This window comes from Stenella coeruleoalba, assembly GCF_951394435.1.
Source record: "Stenella coeruleoalba genome assembly, chromosome: 20".
In the NCBI taxonomy this organism is placed as follows: Eukaryota; Metazoa; Chordata; class Mammalia; order Artiodactyla; family Delphinidae; genus Stenella; species Stenella coeruleoalba.
In genome coordinates this window covers 5,495,510-5,520,088 of record NC_137166.1, presented here as the reverse complement: position 1 = coordinate 5,520,088, position 24,579 = coordinate 5,495,510, and the positions used below count along the sequence as shown (strand labels likewise).

At 42.3% G+C, this 24,579-nt stretch overlaps 1 protein-coding gene across 4 annotated transcripts in view; it reads left to right on the top strand.

Moving 5' to 3' along the window:
• The window catches only part of CDH13 (cadherin 13), a 1,005,991-nt gene that overhangs the window by 595,103 nt on the left and 386,309 nt on the right, over positions 1-24,579 (top strand). The window lies entirely within an intron of this gene.

The window sequence follows — 24,579 nt, the reverse complement described above, 5'->3', positions numbered from 1 at the left end:
CCACAGATTACTTTATATGTCATGCTTATTCAGCAAGAATCAGTGGCGCACTCAGGAAGCCCAGCACAGAGAAAGACCCCAAAATGGCTGGGATGAAATCAGAGACTTCCCACAGAGCATAGTAATTTCCAGAGGAGCCCAGATTAAGATGAAGTGAATGAGACCATTGAGATACTCGTCTTGGGGGCCCAAATCTTCAGTCATCAAGAAAAATAATATTTTAATGCAACATTTTAAAAACTCAAAATTAACGCAAAAAATCCATGATGAAGAAAGTATCAAAAATTTAAAGACAGATCAAAAGGAATGCCAAAAATCCATAATGAACAAAAATCAGAATTTTACATAAAGGCAGCATCAGGATTGCTGATTTTTCCTTTTAGCCTCAGGCTCTGATATGGTTTACCTTGGCACCATGACTGATCCTGTCTTTACTTAAAATTTTGAGGGTTTGTTCATCATGGATTTTCTGCATTCACTTTGAATTTGTAAAATATTACATTAAAATATTATTTATCTTCATGGCTGAGTTTTTTGGTACCTCCTTTCTGTTGTCATGGAAAGCAGGTTCCGTACTCCCCTCAGCCTAGCCCGGTCCCGATCACTCACTGCCGGTTAGTCCCCATTGTTGAGGGCTGCCCGGGACACTGTGCTAGGAATTGAGCATTGCACCCTCTCCTTTTAATTCCTAACAGCCATGCGATGTGAGGTCTCTTATTAACAGAAGAGCAGACAAGGTCCACACTAGGTGGAGGAGGGAAGCAAATTAGGTCTAAAGCCCATTGCTTTGGCAACGTTTAGTAACAAGGGAGAGGAAGACACGGAGGAAGCAAGAGCAGGTGCAAAGGCACAGGAGCGAGGCAACAGAAGGCAGCTCCCTTAGCTGCTTGGAAGCCGCCCCACCCCCAGATGAAGGGGTCCCACACAGCCAGCAGTGCACACAGGGCCTCCTGAAGGTGACATTTCCCACAGCAGAGTGTTACCAAGAAGAAAGCCTGCATCCGGGACTGTGTAAGGAAGCTGATTACTTAACCTTTTCCCAAAGAGTCTTCGACAAATATGGCATATCCCCAAACGAATTATTTTTCCTTTCATAAAACTCAAGTGGACACATCTCCATTTCTCTGCAAAAAGAGCAGCTGCCGCGCAGTCACTCGAAATGCAAAGTCTGAATGGAAATTAATGCTGTTGATGAAACCAGCAGTCTAAAACATTAAAGGATTTTGGACTGAAAAGACAGTGGCATTTGCATCCGTTTGAACATCCAGGAAGGTTTGCATAATGGAGATGTCAGTTGTACTTTAGGAGAAAAATCAACCTATCTGGGCTCCCATTAACTCTGCCTGCTAGATACAGCTCCCTTGCAGGGATGGAACACCACCATGCTTTGCCCTTTTGAAAGAGAAAAATATGAAACTCCTCCATTGAAGTGAGTCTTCAGTGAAACAAGAGTGAGACCCATCATGAGCTGGTGCCTACTCCCCCATCTGCAAGAACCAACACGGCAAATTTCTGCTGGAGTCCAGGACCAGGAAGACTTGCTGTCTGCATATAAATGTGCATTAATTTGGTCGTCAGAAAATGAACAGTACATAACCCAACCTTGGACCCTATTGGCCTCTACTACTAGAAATCGTAACATCAACTCCAGGACCCAATTATATTAATCTCATTATTTTTTGGTGTCTGCTAACAGCTTCTCCTTGGGCTTCTATTTAGAGCAATGTGTATCAGCTGTGGGCACACATCAAAACCATGTAGTGTGCTTTTTAAAAATGCAGATGCTGGAGCCCTATTCTAGTGTTAGACCCAGATATGGATATTTTTTTCATTTACATGTTCAAAGATTGCTTTGTCAACCCAGTGGAAAGGCAATCCAGGGTAGACTATTAGATTTATTTCTAAAGGGGCAAAGAAAGGTTTTATGGTGACCTCACACTGTTTGATGTAACTAAAAATAAAACGAGCCTTGACTGCTCATAACTCAAAACCAGTGGAGGTTATGGCAAGGGAAAAGTGGATAATTCAACTCCAACTTATTTTGACCTGAATTTAGGCCAAATGGGACTTATACCTGAATTATTCAGAAAAATGCCCTGAGTTGCCCCTCAGTACATCTGGTACAGCTGGTCCCGTGTATATTCAAAAAGTGTTTTCTATGATTATTTTCGATGTAGCTAATGTCACCTTGACCAGATCAAAGTTCCCCAGTTATTTTTTAATATACAAGTTTATCACATCCCTTTTAATCATACTTGCTCTCAGTGGATATGAGTGATTGAATTCATCTATACAGCAGAGTTAACTTACAATGTCCTCCAGGTATTTTTCACTGCTGGCTTATGTGTCACCACCTTTGTTTACATTTAGTTCAGAAAGTACAAATTTAAGAAGTGGCAGGTTGTAACTAGACATAAGATCAATGCAGTGAGTTTCTGTTTAAGCTTTAACAACTCAGTAGCTGTCAACTGAAGCGTGAATGCAGACATCAGTAAATCCCAGTTGAAATACTCCAATCGTAATCGCAACAGGAGTTAGTGGTATTTTCTCCTCCACCCAATGAAGCTCTTAGAAGTAGCTTCATTAACATCTCATTTCTGGGTTTGTTCTGATTTTCTTCTCATTTTACCCCACTCTGGGATTCTCTGTCCTCTATCACGGGGTCACTTTTCACGTGGAGCTTTTTTAGAGCTGATGTCTTTCTGTTTATTCCTGCTGTCCGAGAACCCTCAGTCTCTCCCCCTGCAATTGCTTGGAGTGTGTCATTAAAGTGAGCAGCTCTCGGCCATAATGACATCAAGTTCAGCTCTATCTTTGTCTTGCTACCTCTATTTCTGTTCTGAGCAAGTCTGCCCAATTCAAAACCCAAGAGCTCTCCTGAATAAGGCCTAGCAACTGTCCTCACCAAGTTGGCAGTTTCTTTTGGATGATAAAACATGATTATGAATATTTGAATATTTGAATAGAGATCATTGGGATGCTCATTAAAAACAAAACAAAACAAAACACTGTCAATTAGTATTGCATTTCTGTGAATTCCCTCAGGGCATATTCAGAAAATCAGTATTGTAAAAGCTTGAACAGTTACATTAGTTTAGCTTGATTGTACACTGATTCCTTTTTATTTATACTTACATGGAATAATACATAAATAAGAATTGAGTCTTTTTTTTTTTTTAACAAAACAAATGAGTTTGCTTTTGGAAGACAGTTTTAGAATTCCTGTTGGGTAATTAGGTCCCAATCCTTGATGCCGTGGGTTTTGGTATTGAATAAATGATTGAATCTATAATTAAACATGTCCCTTGGACTGAAGTTACTAAGCAGGGAGTTGGGTCAATTACAGAACAACAATGAACATTGCATCAGGTGTTATCACAACAGTAATTACTGTGCAATATTATATTCTATTTTAAAACACTTTTTTAAGAATGGGTTATCAGTAACGGAAAATGCATGGAGCTTTTATGACAGATTTTTGCACTACACATTTCTGATAAGGACAAAATCCTGATAAGAGGTCAGAGACCTACCTTGCCATGTAAAATTAATAACTTCATCAAGTTATTTTTAACAGCAAATATTTATTAAATACTGTGTTAGGGACTGAAGATACAAAGACATGTGATCTGACCCATGCCTTCTGGGGCTCACGCTCTAATTTGGGAGCTATAGCATGTGCAGAAAAAGGGAGATGTGGCAGCCTTGCCATTTGAAAAAGGAGCTCAAAGTCTCAGACAAGGCCACAAGACCTCACCATGTCAGCAGTCCTCTTTGTAGACTTAGAAGCCTGATTTGGTGTCTGGATGTAGACTAATGAGAGATGTAAGCCAGATGCATATGTATTCATTTATAGTGAGAAACCAAAGATTAGCTGGCTTCTGTTGATAGACAACTTTTAATTCAGAGAATTAAAATTATGTCTGGAGGAGTCTATTAATCTTGTAGAAAACTAAACTCTTGTCATTGAATGAAATCTCTCTGTTGGAGAAATTTCTATAACTTTCTATGTGCAGAGGACATTGTAGGGTGAATTTCTCCAACCAGCAGCTTTCCACATTCTTAGCTCTTTTTCCTCAGTGATGGTGCTTTCAATCCTAACATGTGTCCATAGTTTCAAGACACGCTTCTCCTGTTCTTTGTGCTTCTTTCCCTCAATTGCCTTCTTCTCTTCCATCACATTTATCAGCCATGCCAAGCATTTCATTTGCCTTTTCTCTTTTAATCTTCACAATTTTCCTGTGACTTAAATTACACCCCCATCTTACAGATAAGAAAATCAATTTGTACCAAGATTCAGTAACCTGGGTAAGTTGGGCAGTGCCACAGTCAGGAGGTATATTCTGTGGTCAGTTCCTGGAGGATAAGTGTCAAGAAACGGTACCAATCATAGGAGTTCAGGGTGGGGAGGGATAAGCCTGAGCATAAGCAATGAGAATGATTTAAGGCCAGATATGTTTAGAAAAGGGGAGGGCAGAAGACGTGAGAGTGGGAACATAGAAGGGGTCTGTGATCTGCTAGTGATGTCTGCCAAAGAGGGAAGTGGAGGATGTGGTAGCGGAAACCTCAGGCATTTACCATCTAGGCTGTGTGTTGGCAGTTCTCAATGAGCACTACACACACACCCCTGATGGGATGGATCCCTGTCATCTAGGTAGGGCACACAGTTTTCAAGACAGAGGTAATAGTTTTGTAGTGAAATATACTCTCACCATTCTTCTTATAATTTGAATATTCTGCAACATATTCCAACTAAGTCTAATAGCAGATTTCATTTAGACCCAATAGCACGTAAACGTACACTCCCTTACGCGGAAAGGGGACTTTGTGTTTCCGTCATGATAGAACCCAGTTTTGTGATGGTTTGGAACATTCCATACATTGAGAAAAATTGCTGGAGAAAGTGAGGAGCCACTGGAAACTTATAAATAAAGAAATGATGAAATCAGATATGTGTTTTGGAAATAGATCTGACGCAGACAGAATGAAGGAGAGAGGGATGCCTGGTGGGCTGTTCATCTGTTTTCATTGCAGTAGTACTGGCAGGAGGTAAGGGGGGAAATGTGTGCATAAGAACAGGGAGATATGAGGGGAGGGGATGAATATAAGGAACGTGTTCTCAAGTAGCTCTAACTTACTTCCCCTCCACCAAGACGTTGTTTTTCCTTGAACATTTTTTGAATGCCTACTATATGCCAGGTACTGTTCTCAGTAGTTTTTGAAATCAGATGCCTTTGCCAGCTCTTGATAGTACAGTATATGCCGGGCTTTCAGTCAAATAGAACTTGACATACTTCAACCAGTCAAGGAGATTTCAATGTCAGATAGGGCTTTGGTGTGAATCCTTGTGAGTCTTGCCTTCTGCACAGTGCCCAGCACATAAATGCTTAATGTATCCCGTGGTGGATAAATGGACAGGTAACCAAAGGAATGGAGTAAATAGACTCATAGAAGGACATTGAAGCTCAACTTTTATATGCCCGAAACTATTTCAAAGTGAACTCTAGAGTCTTCTTGAGGAAGCATATTTCTGTATTCCAGTCTGTGCAGTTGTTAAAAATAAGAACAAAGGTGGAAGACACCAATACAGATAAAAATATTATTTATCTTAGGATGTAACAAAGCCAACAAGAATGATAGCTTCTGGAAGTAGTATTCTTCCATATGTAGCCCTTAGATAATAGGTGCCTAAATTTCTGGAGTGCGCATGTGAAAGCATGGATTCCTGGGCCCTGCGCCAAACCTACAAAGTTAACCCCTCACAAAGGGAAAGACAACTTTGAACAAGCTCCTCAGTTCATTCTGTTGCACTGAAAACATAGCGATAATCACTATTCTAGAGTTAGAGCCAAGCTTTTCGAGGACTTGAAAACCCCAGGAAGTAAGGATCTGTTATGGAAGCGGCTAATATGAGCTGGTGGATCTCCTTTTTTTTTTTTGCAGTATGTGGGCCTCTCACTGTTGTGGCCTCTGCCGTTGCGGAGCACAGGCTCCGGACACGCAGGCTCAGCGGCCATGGCTCACGGGACCAGCCGCTCCGCGGCATGTGGGATCTTCCCGGACCAGGGCATGAACCTGTGTCCCCTGCATCAGCAGGCGGACTCCCAACCACTGCGCCATCAGGGAAGCCCTGGTGGATCTCCTTTGAAAACCTTTTAAAACATCAGGGGCACTGATCTCTATTGCTTAACCTTTGAACCAGAAGGACCTAAGGTTCAGGGGCCCAGATGGCCCCAGCATGAAACCCCGCAACACACCAGCCTCACTGACTATTGCATGAGAATGTCCCAGCTCCAGGATCCTTAAGTAAGAAGAGCCAAGGGGATTTTCACTCTATACAATGCGATGTCTTTTCCAATAGTAGTATTAACAGGAAAGTGTTATCTTTAGGGCATCTTCTTTGTTTTATGTATTTAGCAGTAAATTTATATAACCTTTACTGCTTCTGAGTATAAAAGTAATGCATGTTTGTAGTTTAAAAATATTAGAAAATCCTAAAAAGCATAAAAAGAGTAAAAATTACCCATAGTCTCACCAGAAAAAGATAAACACTCTCAGTATATCTCCTTCCAGACTTTTTAGTATGTGAATACACATAAACTTTTACTAAAATGGAATCACTGTTTTGCAACCTGTTATATCCAGTCTGAATGGAGGTGATATCTTTCTAAGTCATGTATATCCTCATTTTTTAATGACTGCAGAGTATACCACAGTGTAGATGTTCCTCTTTATTTTATTATTTCCTTATTTTTGATGTTTGAGTTCTTTAAGTTTCCATTTTAGGCTGTGGGGAAAAACAAGATGAAATTACAGAACATTGTAAGGGAAGGTATATCAAGATGGAACTGCCCAGCTCATGTCATAGCCCAGAAGACATAGACTTCCCTGGTTGCTGTGCCTAAACTCTTGCTATTTTCATTTTTTATAGGAGGATCCCCCATTTTCCCCCCAGGTCCCCATCACTCACCTGCTTTTCCCTGGCATGTCATTCAGCTTCACCAGAGATTATCTTGCTTCACTTAATTATTCATCATTCATTGCACAAACATTTATCAAGTGCACCCTATGTGTCAGCACTTTGTGAGATCCTCACTTTATTTAGTGATTAAAATGTCTATGATCCTGCTCTCATTAAGATTACAGACTCATGATAAAACCAGAGTCACTAACCAAAAAGGCTAACTTAGAATATGCCAGTCCCTATTACTGTAATCTGAAGTCCTGGCAATCCATGGAAGTTTTATTAGGTAGCTATTGCTGTGTAACAAATTATCCCAACACTTAGTAGCTTAAAACAACACACAGTTATTAACTTACAGATTCTTCAGGTCAGATGCCTGGGCATGGCTAAACTCTGCTTCAGGGTCTCTCACAGGCTGCAAGCAAGGTGTCAGCCACCTCCAGGCTCAAGTGAAGAAGGGTCCACTTCAGACTACGTGGTTTTTTAGAAGAACCAAGTTCCACGTGGGCTGTCAGATTGTGGAGCTCAGGTCCTTGCTGTGTGTTGGCTGGACGTCACTCTCTGTTCCTTGCCATGTGGGCCTCTCCTACATGGCAGCTAGCTTCATCAAAGTGTGCCAGCCAATAAGTAAACAGAAAGAGTGCCAGTGAGATGGCAGCCCCAGTCTTTGTAATCTGATCACGGGAGTGACATCCCATCAATTTGCCATATTCTGTTCTTTAGAGGCAGTTAAGGGGAGATTACCCAGTGGTGTAAATACCAAGAAGCAGAGATCATTAAAGACCATCTTTGAAATCAGTGCTGCTCTCATAGAACTTACAGTTAGTGATGAAACCAAAGCTGTTTAATGAAAAAGCTTGGCTTAGAAAACACTCTGCTGTCTGAAGTACTGGAAATTCATGGAGCTTCACATTTAGATTCACTTTGGGGTTTAGGGATATGAAGAGATAGGTCGGCATATTTACATTTCCTAAGTGTGCACACAGTGTTATTTTTATGGGTTTTTGCAGCTTGCTGCATACACGTCTGTGCCAATATTTTCGTTTTATTTTCTCAAACCTGGGAAGTAGGAATGGAAGATGTTATCTCAAATTTAGAGATGGATGAACTGGGCCCTGGCAAGTTACCAGCTGAGTTGGCTGCATCTTGCTCCCAGTTCATTTGTTGGTTCAACAAACACATACGCACAAGTATTACATGCTCAGCCCCAGACCAGGCAGCACGTGGGGTGTAATGCTGGACAAAACCACCATGGCTTTTTCCTTCCCAGACCTAGTTCTTGTCAGAGTGAAACATGAATCAAATAATCTCCCCAAAAATAAGGTTTCAAACTTTAAAATTCTGCAGTGGATGGAAAGATCGTGGTTTGTGCAGTGTTTACATACAAAAAGTCATCCACTGCATTCTTAAAATTTGTCCACTTGACTGGGTGTGTGATGTTTTTAGGACCTTCTAGGAAGGAAGGAAGGAAATGTACACGGTACTAAGATAGTTTGTTAAAGAAAACATAGCTGCCACCCTCTTTATATATTATGGATATTATTTCAGAGGTGATGGATATGTTCATGGCATAGATGGTGGTGATGTTCATGGCATAGACAAGGTATATACTTATCTCTAAACTCATCCAGTTGTACACATTAAACGTACAATTTTTTAATTTCAATTGTACCTCAATAAAGTGATTTTTAAAATAGGATTAGAACAACATCAGTCACGTTTTCATGGATTAAATTAAAATTTCACATCTCAAATTAATTTTAAGTTATCATTTTGAAAGCCAGGTTTTAATTAAGCTTCCCAGACCCAGAATTTAAGTCAAAAAGATATTTTTCACACTGTACAATCAGGGCTTCTTATATACCCCAAAATGAGTAAGTATAAGGGAAGACACAACTTAAATTTTCTCCCAACTCAGTTCTTTAACTGATAGCTATTCAGCAAAATCAATTTTGCAAAATGTTATAAATATCTGCTATTTACCAGGAACGGGGAGAGGAGAGACAAATAAGATCACGGTCCCTGATGTTAGGGGATTCATAGCCTAATAAGTGGAATCCGACAGGTCAAAGGAGAATTTCAAAATAAATGCCCTGAGAGGCAAAAGTATGGCAAGACGGAGGAGGGGCACCAAGCCAAGTAGAGGTAAGAACAGGAATGTCAGAGAAGGCAATGAAGTGAAGATGCTTTTAGCTTCAAGTAACAAATCTCTAACTCAAACTGATATAAACCTAAGTGAGGAAAACTTTCGTCAAACTGGGAGGTCAGAAGAAGGGCAGACTCCTAGGTACAGTAACTACAGAACTACAGTGGCTCAAAAATTCCATCAGTGTCTCAGTTCTTCCCATTTTTGGTGGCCACTGTCATTCCCAGTCTACCACGGGCTCTTGGCTGGTATCAAGGTGGCTCCAGCAGTCCCAGACACGATGACATCAGAGAGAGGAAGAGGGGATACAAGGACCCGGGATTCCCATGGCAGCTTAGATGGGCATCTTGGGTGGGATTGAGGGGTCAGCCTCCACAATTACCAGGTAAGGTTTTCCCCGAGGACTTTAGACCCGGCGTGTCTTATAGGATGAATAGGAGCTTTTCTGGTCTGTAACTGTTAGACATTGAGAGGGAACCACCTCAGCGTGTGCACACCCGTTGGCACAGAAGATCACAATTGTCCTGGGAATTCCAAGTACTCTTATTTGACTGGACTGGAGAAGTGGTGTAGGGACCAGATGAGTGATAGATTAGTCTGGAGGGGAAGATGAGGGATGGATTATGAAGGATTATGAAGCCACACTAAGAAATGTGGGTTTTATCTTGAAGGAGCTGGCAGCCCACTGAAAGATTTGAAGCAGGGGAGCACATGAGATTGGATGTGTGAGTTCAGTCTGGAACAACCCATGAAATGGATTGGAGGGTAGGGCAAGATCAGAGTCCTGGAGAGTGAAATTTTGTTGATAATTCTACAAGGAGTCTGAATGGGACCAGGTAACTTGTTAAGAGGGTGAGTTGAGGGGAAAGAGGGGAGCTCAAGGTGGTGATTCCAGTTTTTCCTGGGGTGATTCCCTAGAGGTCTAGATAAAAGTGATTATGCATTTGGGAAAATCAGAATCTAAGAGATGGCTACTTAGATCAGACATAATAATATAGCGTGCATGTGAAATGATAGATACTAGCTCTCAATACCTATGGGATATTGGCCAGCTGGATGAATGAAAAGCTCTTATAAATGCCCTTTGGCATACATGATTGACCAAAATGAGGAACAGTGAAAATACTTGTGTTGTATAAGTGAGAAAGTGGATGTGATATTTATAAGCAAGGCGTGGAGCAGATATCTTGTGGGTTAATAGGCTAGTAATTAAATTCGTGTGATTTAAGCACCTTGGTAAAGCTGCTAATAAGGTGAGTTAGGCTTCAGTAGCAACTTCTCCCTCTTCTGTGTATGAGTGAGTGAGTGAGTGAGTGAGTGAGTGAGTGAGTGTGTGTGTGTGTGTGTGTGTGTGTAGTTCATCAACTCTTAAAGTGTTCAAGACAGAACTTCCCCATATTTTGAGTGTTTTCTAAGTCAAGCTTTTTCATTAAACAGTTTTGGTTTCATCACTTTTGCATATTTTGCAAAGGAGCCTTTTCTTTAAGCTTCCAGTGTGTATAAGTGGAATTCCCACAGACCTGCAAGCTTTTGTCTTCTAAAATAGAATGCTCCCATGTGAGGTCAGTTTGTAAAACCAGAGCTGACTCATTTGTAGTCAGAGGACTGTCCTGCTTTTGATGACTTCCCACTATGTAAGCATGGTTCACATAGAAGCAAGGAGCGAGTTGATCCCTTGACATAATTACCCACATCTGTTTCTAGGCATCCAGCTGAGTGTATGAGGGGACTGTTGACCACAGAGAGCCTCCTGCCTGGGCACTTCTGCCCAATCTCTCTTCTCTGGAAGGACCTTTTAATCTAAATGTGTACTGAGGAGTTTTGATGTCTTGAAGTTTTTATTCTAATCCCAGAATATTGTGCTTTGGAAGGATTTTGTCTTTCCTTTTGTGGCAACAAAATGTCGTGGAAAAAGTCTGGAAGTTGGAATTATCCCTTCTAAGCTTGAATCCTAGTTCTGCCCTTTAGCAGCCATGACCTTGACTCAGTGAGTATAGGAGAAAAGGCGTGTGATTTGGTACCAGGCAGAAGAGAGTTTGTATTTTAGTTCTGCCAGTGAATAGCTATGTGACCCTAGACAATTAATGTTCCATTTTCTTTCATCTGTAAAATGGGGTTAATACTGCTTAATTTTGGTATTGATGAGGTTATGGCATACAGTAAAGCAGTTAGTAGAGGTGCAAGCACGTAACAGCGACTCCATATATTACAGGACCTCTTAGGCCCTTTGTCCTAATCTGAAACGTAGGAATAATAAAAATGCCTAACCTGCATTTTTGATATGAGCACTACAGTAATACTTCTGGAACAGGGTTTCTCACCCTCACCCTTGGCACTACTGACACTTGGAGCCACATAATTCTTCCTCGTGAGGGCTGCCCTGTGCATCATAAGGTGTATACCTACCAGATGCCAGTAGCATCCACCAGCCCCAGGTGCGACAACCAAGAGCATCTCCAGATACTGCCAAAAGTCCTTGGTGGGGCAGTGGATTACCTCTAGTTGAGAACAGTGGTTCTAGATATAGAAGAAAGTGCCTAGCCTTTTGGAAGTGTTCCATAAGAAAGAGTAGCCCTATTTCTAACCTATCTATAAAACTGTGAAAAGAAGTAAAGAAAGCAAAATATTGTGTTTGTTTTCTGAGCCCCTAGGTAGTAATGCAGAAATGAGAATACTGGAACAAATTAAACTTTTTTCAGCATGAATAAACTCGCCCAAGTTTAGCTCCAGATACAAACCACAGTTGGGCCATGCTGCCAACCTCCAGAGAGCAGTTGTGGTAAAGGGATTTTCAGTCATTTCTGCTGTAGCCTATTGTGTCCAAGGAGTGAAAACTGCCAGCCCCTCCCCCACTCCTCTTTGGATGATTGTGTGGGTCAGGTTGACTTCCATTGTAAGCACATGTGTGTTTTATCTTCAGCATGATTTTTTTTTCCCTTTCAATTATTTTATTTTTTTAGCCCTTCCCCTGGGAGAGGAAAGGCCAGTTCAAACCTATTATCACATTCTCTTCACTGATCAAATCTTAAAGCAACAAGAATGTCACTTCAGTGTCTGGAAAGGTGCAGGGGCATAATTCAGTCACTTTATTAATAGAAATGGAGGAGGAATGTAAAAGGTATTTTTGTTAACTTTGAAGAGAAAGGAAAGATACTGCACCACACGCACACACACGCGCACACACACACGCACCCCTACCTGCCTTCTTTTTTTTTCCCTTTTCTTTTTTTTTGGCTATGAGATTAAATGAAGAAGAAATTTTCTTCTTCCCAGAAACGTTATCGCTCAGAACAGCATTTTAGCACTATTATCGTGTGTTAACATCTGAGTGAGGAGTAATTATTTTCCGATAATACATGTGCTGCACCTCAGCTGGTTATGGCAGGGCTTCCATGCTGAGATCCATGAGGTATAGATTATACATTTCAATACTTATTCAAAATATGTATTTTTCATGATTGATGAGGACTTTGCAGAGTGCCACCTTCATAATTTGCGTTTTTTAAAAAGTGGTTCTGTAAATCATTGGCATGGATTATCTCAATCATAAGTCAAATGGTTCTCATTGTAAGTGTTCTAAAATATGCTTTTATTAAGTAGTTTATGGAAAATCAGGGAGAAACATACTTTTAATATTTTATTACTATTCAATATATATATTTTGCTACTTTAACAAAGAAAATGCCGACTCTTATAATACCATTACTGTCAAATTAAAGATTAGCCTTTCTCTTCCCAAACATTTATATTTTGTGCTTAGCTCAAAACCAGGAATGACCTTTGAGTGGATTTAACAGGATGCTTGACGGAAAGTAAAAATTCTCTGTTTGGTCAGAGAAAACATAAACAATGAGGCTAAACTCAGCTTTAATAAGTCCCGGCTTTTTTTTTTTTGGTAAGCTTTCAAGCCCCAACAGAGGATTCTGGTCTTATCTCCTATAAAAAGACCTTCAAACTTGAAAATTACATTTGATCTCTTCATAAAGGGATCTTTTCAGCATGAGGCAAATGGCAGGAAAAAGACACTTAAGCTCACAAAGGCAAAAGACACTGTTACTTTAAAAGGCTTTAAGAAAATGCTAATGCTGAACCTGGATGATTTAAGATGGCAATCCATGAAAAAAACCCTTCTTGAGCCAACATTTTAGCTAGGGCTCTGGCTGGATGAAGAAATGGAGCCCTTGCTTATAGGAGATAACCCCTTGGAGTGTGGGAAGTTTAGAGCTGGGTAGAAACCAGGGGGAAGAACTGAGACTCTAGAAACACACGCCTATGTGGAAGCCAGCCTGCGCATCTTTGCTAGAGCTGAAGCTAGAAGTGGTGCTTACTCAGCTGTTGGAACCTCAAGAATAAAATCCGTAAGCTGCAGTAGGAATTTGGGAAGGCTCCAGGGAATCCAGGGCAAGGGAGGGAACGAGGGAACCAGAGCAAGTCATGCTGGGTTGGCTGCCAAGAAAAACCCCTCCTCTGTCCCTGAATCTGTTCCTCCTGTCACCTCACTATGCCTCAGTCCCCAGAACCGCCCCTCACTTGGTTTACGTGCTTATCCCTCCATATTGTAATTCTCTTCTGTTTTCTGTTGACTTTGCAGTTTCTTCTGCATGAACGTGAGCCCTGTAAGCATCAAGCTTGTATCTGTTTTGTTTACAGCTTTATACCAAGCACTTTCCTACTGCTAGGCTCCAGAGTGATTTTACCACAATTAAGGTTGAGATTGAATTGGGGGTACTAGGAAGTTCAGAGAAAATCTGTGTCAAAGTAAGATCCAAGGGGTGAGGTCTCTGTCTTCAGCAGATGTCCTTTGAGGTGTGATTCAGCCTATAAAGGCACCACCTTCCTTTATTTTTGTTTTGTTTTGTTTTGTTTTTTGTTTTTGTGGTACGCGGGCCTCTGACTGTTGTGGCCTCTCCCGTTGCGGAGCACAGGCTCCGGACGCACAGGCTCAGCGGCCATGGCTCATGGGCCCAGCCGCTCCGCGGCACGTGGGATCTTCCCGGACCAGGGCACGAACCCGTGTCCCCTGCATCGGCAGGCGGACTCTCAACCACTGCACCACCAGGGAAGCCCCACCTTCCTTTCTTAAAGTGGGCAAGTGGTGTGTCTGATTCTGTCCCATAGAGATCCTATACGAAGGGTATGAAATAACTCATGAGTGCATTGGCTTCAGCCTTCTGGAAGGGGAAGTCTTTTCTCTCCATAGGACTTCCATGGGATTTTTTTTTTAAACTTTATCTTTGTGGGCTCCAGAAATTCTTCCAGACAAATGACTGCTTCATTTCTGAAGTGGTGATTTATCCCTGAAGGGATAATTCTCAGTGAAGGTGTCTCTCCTTCATCATAAAGTAATAGAAAAACATTTATAAAAGGGAGACAGAGCTTCAGATGAGTAGGTATAAAAGTTCTACACAGGGCTTCCCTGGTGGCGCAGTGATTGAGAGTCCGCCTGCCGATGCAGGGGACGCGGGTTCGTGCCCCGGTCCGGGAAGATCCCACATGCTGCGGAGCGGCTGCGCCCGTGAGCCATGGCCGCTGAGCCTGCGCGTCCAGAGCCTGTGCTCTGCAGTGGGAGAGGCCACAGCAGTGAGAGGCCCGCGTACCACAAAAAAAAAAAAAAAAAAAAAGTTCTACACAATATAAATGGTTGGAATAATATGCATATGTTAATTAAGAATTCCGACATACTTCTTTTATAACGTCCCTTATGAAAGATAGACCATTTTCCACATTTACTGCGTGTTGGAAGTGACAGATGAAATTAATATGCTTCATAAATTGCCCTCATGGAGGGTCAATTAGCAAGTGAACTAACCTTGTGAAAGTCATTTTGAAAGACTAGTTATGTCAATGATATTCCCTGTCAAATTAGGTAAAAGTGAGAAAATTAGAAGGCTGTCAGATAAATAACAGTCTAAGATACTGAGTAATTGCGTTTTTGATAAGGTAAATTAGTTTCTGCAGTTGTGGGTTGAGAAACAGGAAATGAATCGTGGAAGTTCTGAAGATTTTAAAACTGTGTGTGTGAATATACATGTGTGCACATATGTGAGTGTCTGTAACGGGTGTCTGTATACTTCTGCACACACACATATGTACAGGGAGGTGGAGAGGGCAGTCAAACAAAGGTTCAAATTGGAAGGAAGATGGGTCTACAGTCCTCAGCCAGGTCCATTCCCCGTTCCTCCGCCAAAGCTCTTCTCCTTCAGGCACCCAGCCAGCTCCCACCTCTCTGTTCTTTCCTCACTGGACTCCTTTTCCCATCATTTCTACCTCTTTCCCTCAGTCCTTCAAAATTAATCCTTGTGCATGTGCTCTGGGCTGGGGCAGTGTCCTTGGCCATGGACAGGCACAGTTGCCCCTGCCCTCATGGAGCTGACACTCCCGTAGGAGGGAACTGAACTGAAGCTGAGGCTTTTTCCCTGCAATACATTTGCTTCAAGGCTGTAAAAGTACCAGGGAAACAACCCCACTTGGACCTAGTTTGGAGACTGAAGGAGCTACGGCAGTCTTGATTCCGTGGCTATTTTCAGCCCAAGTCACAGTACAGATGGTTCCAGAGAGGCCCCAAAACACACACAAGGCACTCTGACAGAAAGGCTGTCCTTTGCCAGGGCAGACGCAGCTTGGCCAGGCCCGCTTTCTTCCTCCCTTTGGTAAACGCTTGCTACAGGGAGCTCCCTTCTCTCTTGCCTCCTCTGACATCTCAGTTGCCTTTGTCAGAACCCTGTCGTGGCTGCGATGTCCCGCTTGTGCCAGTTAGATCCTTGACTGCATCTCAAGTTCCTATTTGCCATATGAATCAGAGCTGAAAATTCATCTGAAGTCTTGGTGGTCTGTCCCCATCCCTCCATGACCTCTCTGAGACCTGGAGCAAGTCCACTCTCTTGTCAGGATGTGTGCTCCCCGTGTATGAAATGAGGCTGCTTTGCAGCAAGGAGATTTGTTGAAATTTTTTTTTTTAGTAAAAGTTGTTATATTTATGTGTACACCAGAGCCCAGACACCCATATGTACGTGAAGCAAATGGTTTGTATCAGATCCTGTTCCTTCCCCTAGACTATCTCCCTGTGTCTCCCCATAGTCAGGGAGTTTCCAAAGCCATATGCACTGCGTCTGTGTTTGTATAATGTATATACACACGTATTTTCACATGCATACACAAACAGTTTTTTTCCTAGGATCCCCATTTTACAGAGTCAGAAACTGAGTCTCAGTGGGGCGACGTGAGTTGTGGGAGGCCACACCATAAGGACTGGCATGGGGGTTGAACCCAATCCAGTTTGATTCTAAGACCTGTATTCTCTGTGATGCCCTGAAGGGTCATTTCTTCATAGCTAACTTCCTCAGCTGGGACAAATACAACCCCTTCCTAATGAAGGAAGAATCTTAGGAAGTAATATGCCCCTGAATTTTGTTTTCTATTGGCTGGCTGACACATTCCTGCTCCAAGGTCCTTTTTGTGTTTTCTGCCCTTGGTTGAACAATCCACTTCTCTTCCTGGTCTGCCCCCTGCAGGCAGTTGCAGAGGAGCTGGCCAAGCTTGTACGCATGCAGATGTGGACCAGTTCCAAGTAATGTTCTCTCATGAGCTGCTCAAGGTTCTGTGATTGAAGGACAGACAAGCGTTGGCCAACTTAAGCAGTCATAGAATCATTGGATGAATGCTGGCTGTATTCTACTACACATTTAAAGTCTGACAGCTGGGTCTCAGAAAGGACAGGAATAGGCTCACTTCTGGGAATTCCAGCCAGAAACTCTTGAAGACTCTTTTTTTTAGGCAGAACCAGTGGAATAACTCCTTTCCGCCCACCTTCCATCTAAGCGTCCTTTGCATCATGGTTCCCGTTTCTGGGAGAGAGCCTCTGATTGGCTTAGGTTGGGTCACGAGCCTGCCTCTCTTGGGCAGGTCTGGACAAAATAACATTGTGATTAATAGTCCCGCCAGAACCACGGGGCGTTGGGGGTGGGGGATCAGTTAACAGCCCAAGGATAAGCAGTGCGCTGTTACTTACAGAAGGGGGTCAGGGATACAAGAAAGTCAAACTTCCAGATATCTCCCATATCATACCGTGAAACAAAATAAAACCAAACAAGCTTAATTGCTTATCTGTTACTTCTGAACCTAAGCTGCAAATCTGCATGCACAGCTTGGCAGCAGTAAAGGTAGCAGCTTGTGGGTGTGACAAAAGCCAGGAGTTCAACTCAGAAAATCTGTACTTAGGTCCCAGCCTGGCACCTCTTGCTGTGATACCTTGGTTTTAGAGTGCATCATGCCAGAGCCTGCTGTAAAGTGCAATTACCCCAACCCATCTCTCAGGGAGTTACTGGGGGATCACATGAGATGCAGCTTCTCGAAGTGCGTGGGAAGTCGTTACTCAGCTCGTCTGGGTCTAAAGTAGGAAGAATTGACATTAGGGTCGCAAATAGCAAGTGAAGCCCAAGAGCATGTTCACAGGTTTGCACTCTGTTTTAAACACTTGTAAATATCTCTCCTGGGCCATTTACTTTTGTATAGTTGAGAACATTGAATAAATAACAGTCGTTTTTTTAGAGGGGAGTCTGTATTTCTTTTTTTTTTAATAAATTTTTAAATTTTTGGCTGCATTGGGTCTTCGTTGCTGGGCGCGGGCTTTCTCTAGTTGCGGCGTGCAGGGGCTACTCTTCGTTGCGGTGCGCGGGCTTCTCACTGTGGTGACTTCTCTTGTTGTGGAGCACGGGCTCTAGGCACGCGAGCTTCAGTAGTTGTGGCTCTCGTGCTCTAGAGTGCAGGCTCAGTAGTTGTGGCACATGGGCTTAGTTGCTCCGTGGCATGTGGGATCTCCCAGGACCAGGGCTCAAACCTGTGTCCCCTGCATTGGCAGGCAGTGCATTGGCAGGCGGATTCTCAACCACTGTGCCACCAGGGAAGCCCTAGAGGGGAGTCTTTGAATTATGAAGGACTGGCAGATTTCACAGCTATTGATATTTTGACAGATGTGTTGGTGACTTGAAATCTTTGAGTTGAAATCTTTAAGTGCAATTATCTTTGAAATTGTGGATGCTGCAAATGTAGATATTGATAACCACCTTGATATATGCAACCTTCTCTATACACTGCCCAGTGTATCATAGCCATCCTTCATATGAGCATTGCCACTAACCTACGGCCGGCAACTGCCTTTTCGGTAATTTTGTTCCATACTCATAACCCCATAAAGCAATAAAACCCCTCACAAAAGATGAGACTGTCATTTTCAGAAGTTCTCAGTCCAAAGTTGAAGAGCCTCAGGCCATGGGAGATTTTTAGAAGAAGTATTGGCATAGAGTGTTGGGTGGGCTGTGCCAGTAGATGGCTCTCAAGGATTTTCACCAACGTAAAAGATTTGAAGTCCCTGGCATTACCAATTTAGAAAGCGAGAGTTTTAGAGGGACACAACTTATAATGAATTATAATTGCCTTATTTTCCATTATTTAGTTGATGTTAAACAGTAGAGTCTGGAATTGGCTAAGGAAGAAGAGTTATTTGAAATATGTGCTGTTTTGAATAAACTGATCCTGACTTAATGAGCTTTTACAGGGTTTTATGCATGACTTACTACCCATATTACATTGCTAAGGTAAGCTACTTAAAACTGTGGTGCAATGTGATGTTTTTCAGTTCATTCGTCTGTTGCATTAATGATGGAATGTATTTTCCAGCACACAAATCCTACTTATGATCAAGACATTGTTGTTCTGTAGATGAACTTAACCCCTTACACAGTGTAACTTACCTGCTGTCAGATCTCGTTTGAAGAGCTGTCGTCTGGCATTGCCCTAATGAAAAACATGCCTAAGTGTAATGAGCTATGCGTGTTGTATCTAGTATTATTTATTTTTAATAAACTTTTGTTTGCCCCACCACCGCACTTTGGGAAACTGACAATCTATAATGTTTTCCATCTTCTTCTTCTTTTTTAACCAATTATCTTCCCAACTGGGGTAATGAGTCACAAAAATCTGAATATTTTTGTTCTTCTCGATGTGTCTTAATGGATAATAGCTGATTAGAGAAATGTACAGGAGAAATATCAAAATGATTTAGCATTAAAAACGAGACTGATGATTAATAAGAGAAGTAATTTTCTGAACTAGGATAGCTGGGGTGACACGTAAAGTTAGGTCAGCTGGTTTCAGGGACAGAGGCCGCTCTTGGGTTTGGGGAGCCTGGCTGGTTTGTGAAATGTAGTCAGTATGCCCCATCCTGGCTAGTACATCCCCTGAGATTGCATGTCAGTGTGTTCATCTGTGCAAGTTATTGAAGCCATTTCCATTTGCTCAAATCACATGGCTGCCCTTCACCTTTACATAGCCCTTCCTAACAATATACACCCAAGGGACACCTTCTACCCTTCATTACAGGCAGAAAATCCAAGCCCCAGATCGCTAGGGGGTAGTTACATCATATACACACAGAGTTTATGCAAAGACAAATATTGTGCTTGGAAACATGGAGAGAGAGAGAACCATGTCAGTCGTGTGGGTGTTTCCTCCCCTTTCTGCTCAGTAGACCCCTGCCCTTAGGGGAGGAGCAGCCTGAACCACTGCTGCAGTCTCAGAGTGAGAGTATCTCAAAGCTGTGTGTGAGTCCAGCGCCTGAGATATGGTTCGTTTTGTTCATCTGCACCCTATGGAGATAAGCCCACAACTTCATCTGGGACTCCGCGGAAGGTCAGCCATCTGTTCCAACAATAGAGAAAAAACTGAGAGATGCTTCTGCACTGTACTTTCTGCATGAATTTACTGGTTTCAGAAGGAAGTTTTGCTGTAGTCTTCACTTCGCATGTTGATTTTATGTCCTAAATGTTGCATAAGACACTACCTCACTCTCAGAGCTTTGGGGCCCTGTACCTGAAATGGGGATCGTGCACAGCTAGTTGATGGTGCCTGTGGGTTCTTGGGCATTTTCCTTCTCATCTTCAGTCTCTGCTCTGGGCAGCGTGGTCTATCTTAGGGCGTTGGAGCTTGAATCCACGGTTCACCCTATGTGTCCTCGGGCAGGGCACTTACCCTCACCACAAAATGGGCCCTCCTGCTGATGTTACAGAGCAATGGTGAGGAGTATCAGAGTTCCAGAATGCAGAAGCATATCCACCACAAAGGGAGCCTTTCCATGTATGATGCTTTTTATAATTGTGACCATCGTGGAAGCCTGAGATTCAGCACTTCTACTGAATCCAAAGCAGACCCTTAGGTCCTTTAGCAAAGTGAGGTCCATAGCATTGAGAACTACATACAGGTGGAATTGATTTATCTGAAGGTGACTGATGTCTTAGCAAGCTTGTGCAGGGGGCAAAGAAATAAATCGAAAACAATAGCACAGAACCTTGGAGCCAAAGCTATGCATATTTAAAGCTCACCTCCAACACCACTGTATGTGTGCTAATTGTTTCTTTGACATCACCTGTTTCCTGTCTCTGAATAAGTAGTGATAGGTGTTGTCTGGCTTGATAATACTACATAGGACCTATAGACATGTACTTGACCATTTATGCTTTGTGAAAGATTTTCTATTGAGAGAAACAATATATTGAATATATTACAAACTCTGGATTTAAAAAAAAGAAAGAAACAACCTAAGCTTTAGGAAAACTTTGATCCTTTCCTCAAAGTATTCTCTTTACCATGGAGCTCTGAGTGTTTCTTTTCATATTACCTAGTGATGTTTACTCTGGGTAAACCATTTGAATCTTGTGGATTCAAACAAGGTTCTTAGGTGACCATCAATTTATATCTACATTATTAGTGTTCTTGTTATGCTGGGTGTATGTACTTTCAGCTCATTTACTCATTTATCCATCCAGTCAGCCAAGATTCCATGCCAGAATTGTGGTAGGTTCTGGTTTAACGTAGAAAAACAGACAGAAAATGGTCTTCGCCCTTGAGAGGTTAATATTTTGAAGTCGTATACTAAAACGTACATACAAATACTGAATAAATACCACAGTAATTGGCACGCCGACCAAGTTCAATGGGGATCTAGTGTAAACTATTTCATGTGTGTCAAGGCTCTGGATTTTCAATTCGTCATAAACTGGGAGAAAAAGGGAACAACATCAAAGACAGGCAAGGCTACTCCCTAGAGTTGGAGAGAATCAGCCTGGCTGTGAATACCAGCTCCAAGCGGGGAGTGAGGCAGGTGGAGGGTAGTTGGATGCAATCATAGATGAACTAGGGAATGTGGTCCCTGGAGCAGAGTAGTTAAGGCTGCTGAAAAGGCTTTAAGGGGACAACTCTGCAGGAGAGAGGCGAGATGCATCACAGCCTAACTCTTTACATTTGGCACTCTGAACGGAGTCTAATAATATTAAAAATACCAGCAGCGCATGCCCTCTGCCTGGAATTCTACCATATATTTGATTTTGTTCTCAGGGCAAGACTGTTGGGGTTTTTACTGTAAAACAAAATGGCAGTGGTTTACAGCAATACATATTTATGTTTCTTGTCCCCATACCTACTGGTCAGCTGAGGTTCATCTGTGCTGGGCTGTATTCCAGGTTGGTTTAGATTCCGGTAAGTCCCATGTGCTTCTTTCTTCTTGAGCAAGTGACCACCCAGCTCTAAGAACATAGCAGAGTGAATCTCGATCAGGGCTGACTGTGGTTTTCAGGGATCATTTGGCAATGCCGGGAGATGTTTCTGGTTGTCACAACTGGGAGGAGGGGGTTGTTACTGGCATCTAATGGGTGTAGGCCAGGGATGCTGCTACACGTCCCACAATGCTCAGGACAGTCCCTCACAGTAAAGAATTATCTGGCCCCAAATGTCAATAAAGCTGAGGTTGAGAAACCCTGTCATAATGGATGGCAGAAGCCCAAAAGGCCAAACTAAGCTACATGAGCACATTCAAAGCCTTTGCTCATGTCATACCTGGTTGCATTTCATTCATCAAAGCAAATCGCATGGCTAAGTCCAAAGTCACTGGAGTCAGGCTGTATACTCTTCCAACTCTCCTGGAGGTACATGGCAGTGAGAGCCGGCCAAGAGCCGCAAATAGTCCTGTCTAGTGCAGCAATGCCCCCATTCACAGATGAGGAAACTGAGGCCCAGAAAAGGCTGAGTAATTGGTCCAAGGTCACCCGGCTAATAAGTACCATGGCTGGGACTGGAACCCAGGCTTTGTCCTAGTCCCTTCCTAGGTGGTCTACACTGCTTCTATTATATTTGGATTTGGAGTTTAGCCAAAGGGGAGCTCACTGGAGGCAGCAGCTGTCAGCCTCAGTTTCCTCTCTGTGTAATGGGGGTAGTAAGGTACCTGTCCCACAGAGTAATTGGAGGGGTTGAAAAGATAGCAATGTTGATGATAATACAGTGTTTAAAACGTACCAAGTATTTAATAAACGTAGTTGCTGCTACTGCTGCTGTTGTTGAAAGAGACAAGGTGATGTGGGGTTCATTACCGGTGAGGATGCTCTTCCTGGGTTTTCTTGGATGTGAGTTGTCTGGGGAAATTGATCCACCGCCTTTCTTTTTTTTTAAGTTTTAAATCATCCCATTTGGTGTACCCTTTTGGTGAACTTAAGCATTTGGAGGTTGTCTGACCTTCAGCTGTTGATTAAAAGTCATGTCTACTGTTAAAACTGAGTTATCTCTCTTTCATCTTCTAAAGGCAATAAGCTAGGGATTCACACGGAATTTAGACAATCAAAACCTTTTGAGGTTTGATTTGCATGAAAGATCCCAAGTGAAACCTTCTGATTCTGTCTGTTTAACACAAGTTGCTGCTTTCATTCTGTGGCTCCGACTCAGCCTCTAGGACATCCTGAAAGCAAGCTCAGTAATCCCAGTGCGGCACCCTGACTCCTGCTTAGAGGCAGTTACCAGCTCAGTGAGTTTGCTGCATTAGCACCTTCCTTGTGTGGTTTCATGGAAATCAAAGGAGGGGGTTGCTTGCGGAGTTCTGGTATTGTCCTTCTGAACTTTGGGATTGTCTGCCAGGAACAAAGGGCCAGGCGGAGGTACTCTTGTATACCAGCGGTTTTCTCTGTCAGGGGTCAGACAGTGGTGCGACCTCTCTCTTAAAGTCACTGCTGGCATCTTATGGGCACATTTGGTCCAATCCAAATGATTGTTCCAGACCCTGTGCTGGGTACTAAAAATTGGAAATGGGTAAGACCTTGTCCCCACCTCTGAAGAGTCCCCAGAGACAAGAAGAAAAATCAAAACCAAAAATCATTATTCAATCATTACTCATTAAGGTATATACGGAACTATATGAAGGCAGAGTATAAGCAGACTTCGGCGAGAGAGGGGTGCCCAAGCACGGTTTGCAGGATGGAAACGGGTTCTCTAGGCAGGCATCTTACAAAGTTACACTCCTTCCCTGCCTCTTGTCTGTCACTTGATGACACTTGAGAAGGATATGTTTTATTTTGGTGTACATGTTTACCTACTAACATGATAACTGTTGTTCTCCTTTAAAAATCTTTGCATGTTCTGGTGTCAGCGGCTTGACTTCTAGAATTTTCTTTGACATTCCCTCTGTTCATTGCCCAATGTTTGCTGCCTGGCAAACGTAGCATCCCAATTTTACTCTTTGCAAAGTAGACACCCCAGAAGTCATCAAAGACATGAATGGAAAGTAGGTGAATCTATTTCCAGTGAGGTTGTTCCTCTTGTCCTAGTGTGAGCACCCCCTTTTTGTTCCTGGGTGTGTGAAAAAAAGAATGAATTGAGTATCAGAGAATAGTAAATCATTTCTTCACGATTTACTTTTTGGAGAAGCATAAAATATTGTAATCATCAATATTTTTTATTAAGAACAAGGAGAATAAGATTTAAATTACTAAACAAAACAAGTGATAAAGGAGTAAAGCAAGTTTCATAAAACATATCACCTATGCAAAGCTGTAACAGAACGAGAGAAGCAAAAAAAAAAAAAACATGTCAGGTAAGGGAGAAGATGGGTGAAGAGAAAGAAATTGTTGATGGATTTATGAAAGGACAGGAAATGCTATAATAGGCTCTAAGTTAATGCACAGGTCAAGGTTAAAATTTAAGGGATAATTGAATGGATAGCTGTTTCCAATTCTTCACCTGCTCATTCAAAATGTTCAAAAACTCTAAGTAAATGAAGTGATCAATGCCGCCCACCAGCAGTAGGGGACAGGCATGGGAACTAGGCTTTGGGGACCACTGTATGTGGCACAACTGGTCATACCTGGGTTGGACTTTGGCCATCTTGGACTATATATTCTTGATAAGAATCAGTCCAAGAAACAGGACTTCTCATCCAAGATCCATTTGGGGAAAGTAGACATTTTTGAGACCCAGACATTGCTAGCATGTGGCAAGCTGCATATCGAATGAAGCATTTGTCTGATTTAGCAGTAAAACAAATAAGTCAGAACAAATGACAGAAATCAGGTAATAATTTTAAAATGTTTATCACCTGTGAGAGCGTTGTCCCGCTAATCTCAATTAAAGCAAACAACATTTTAAAAAAAAAAACCTC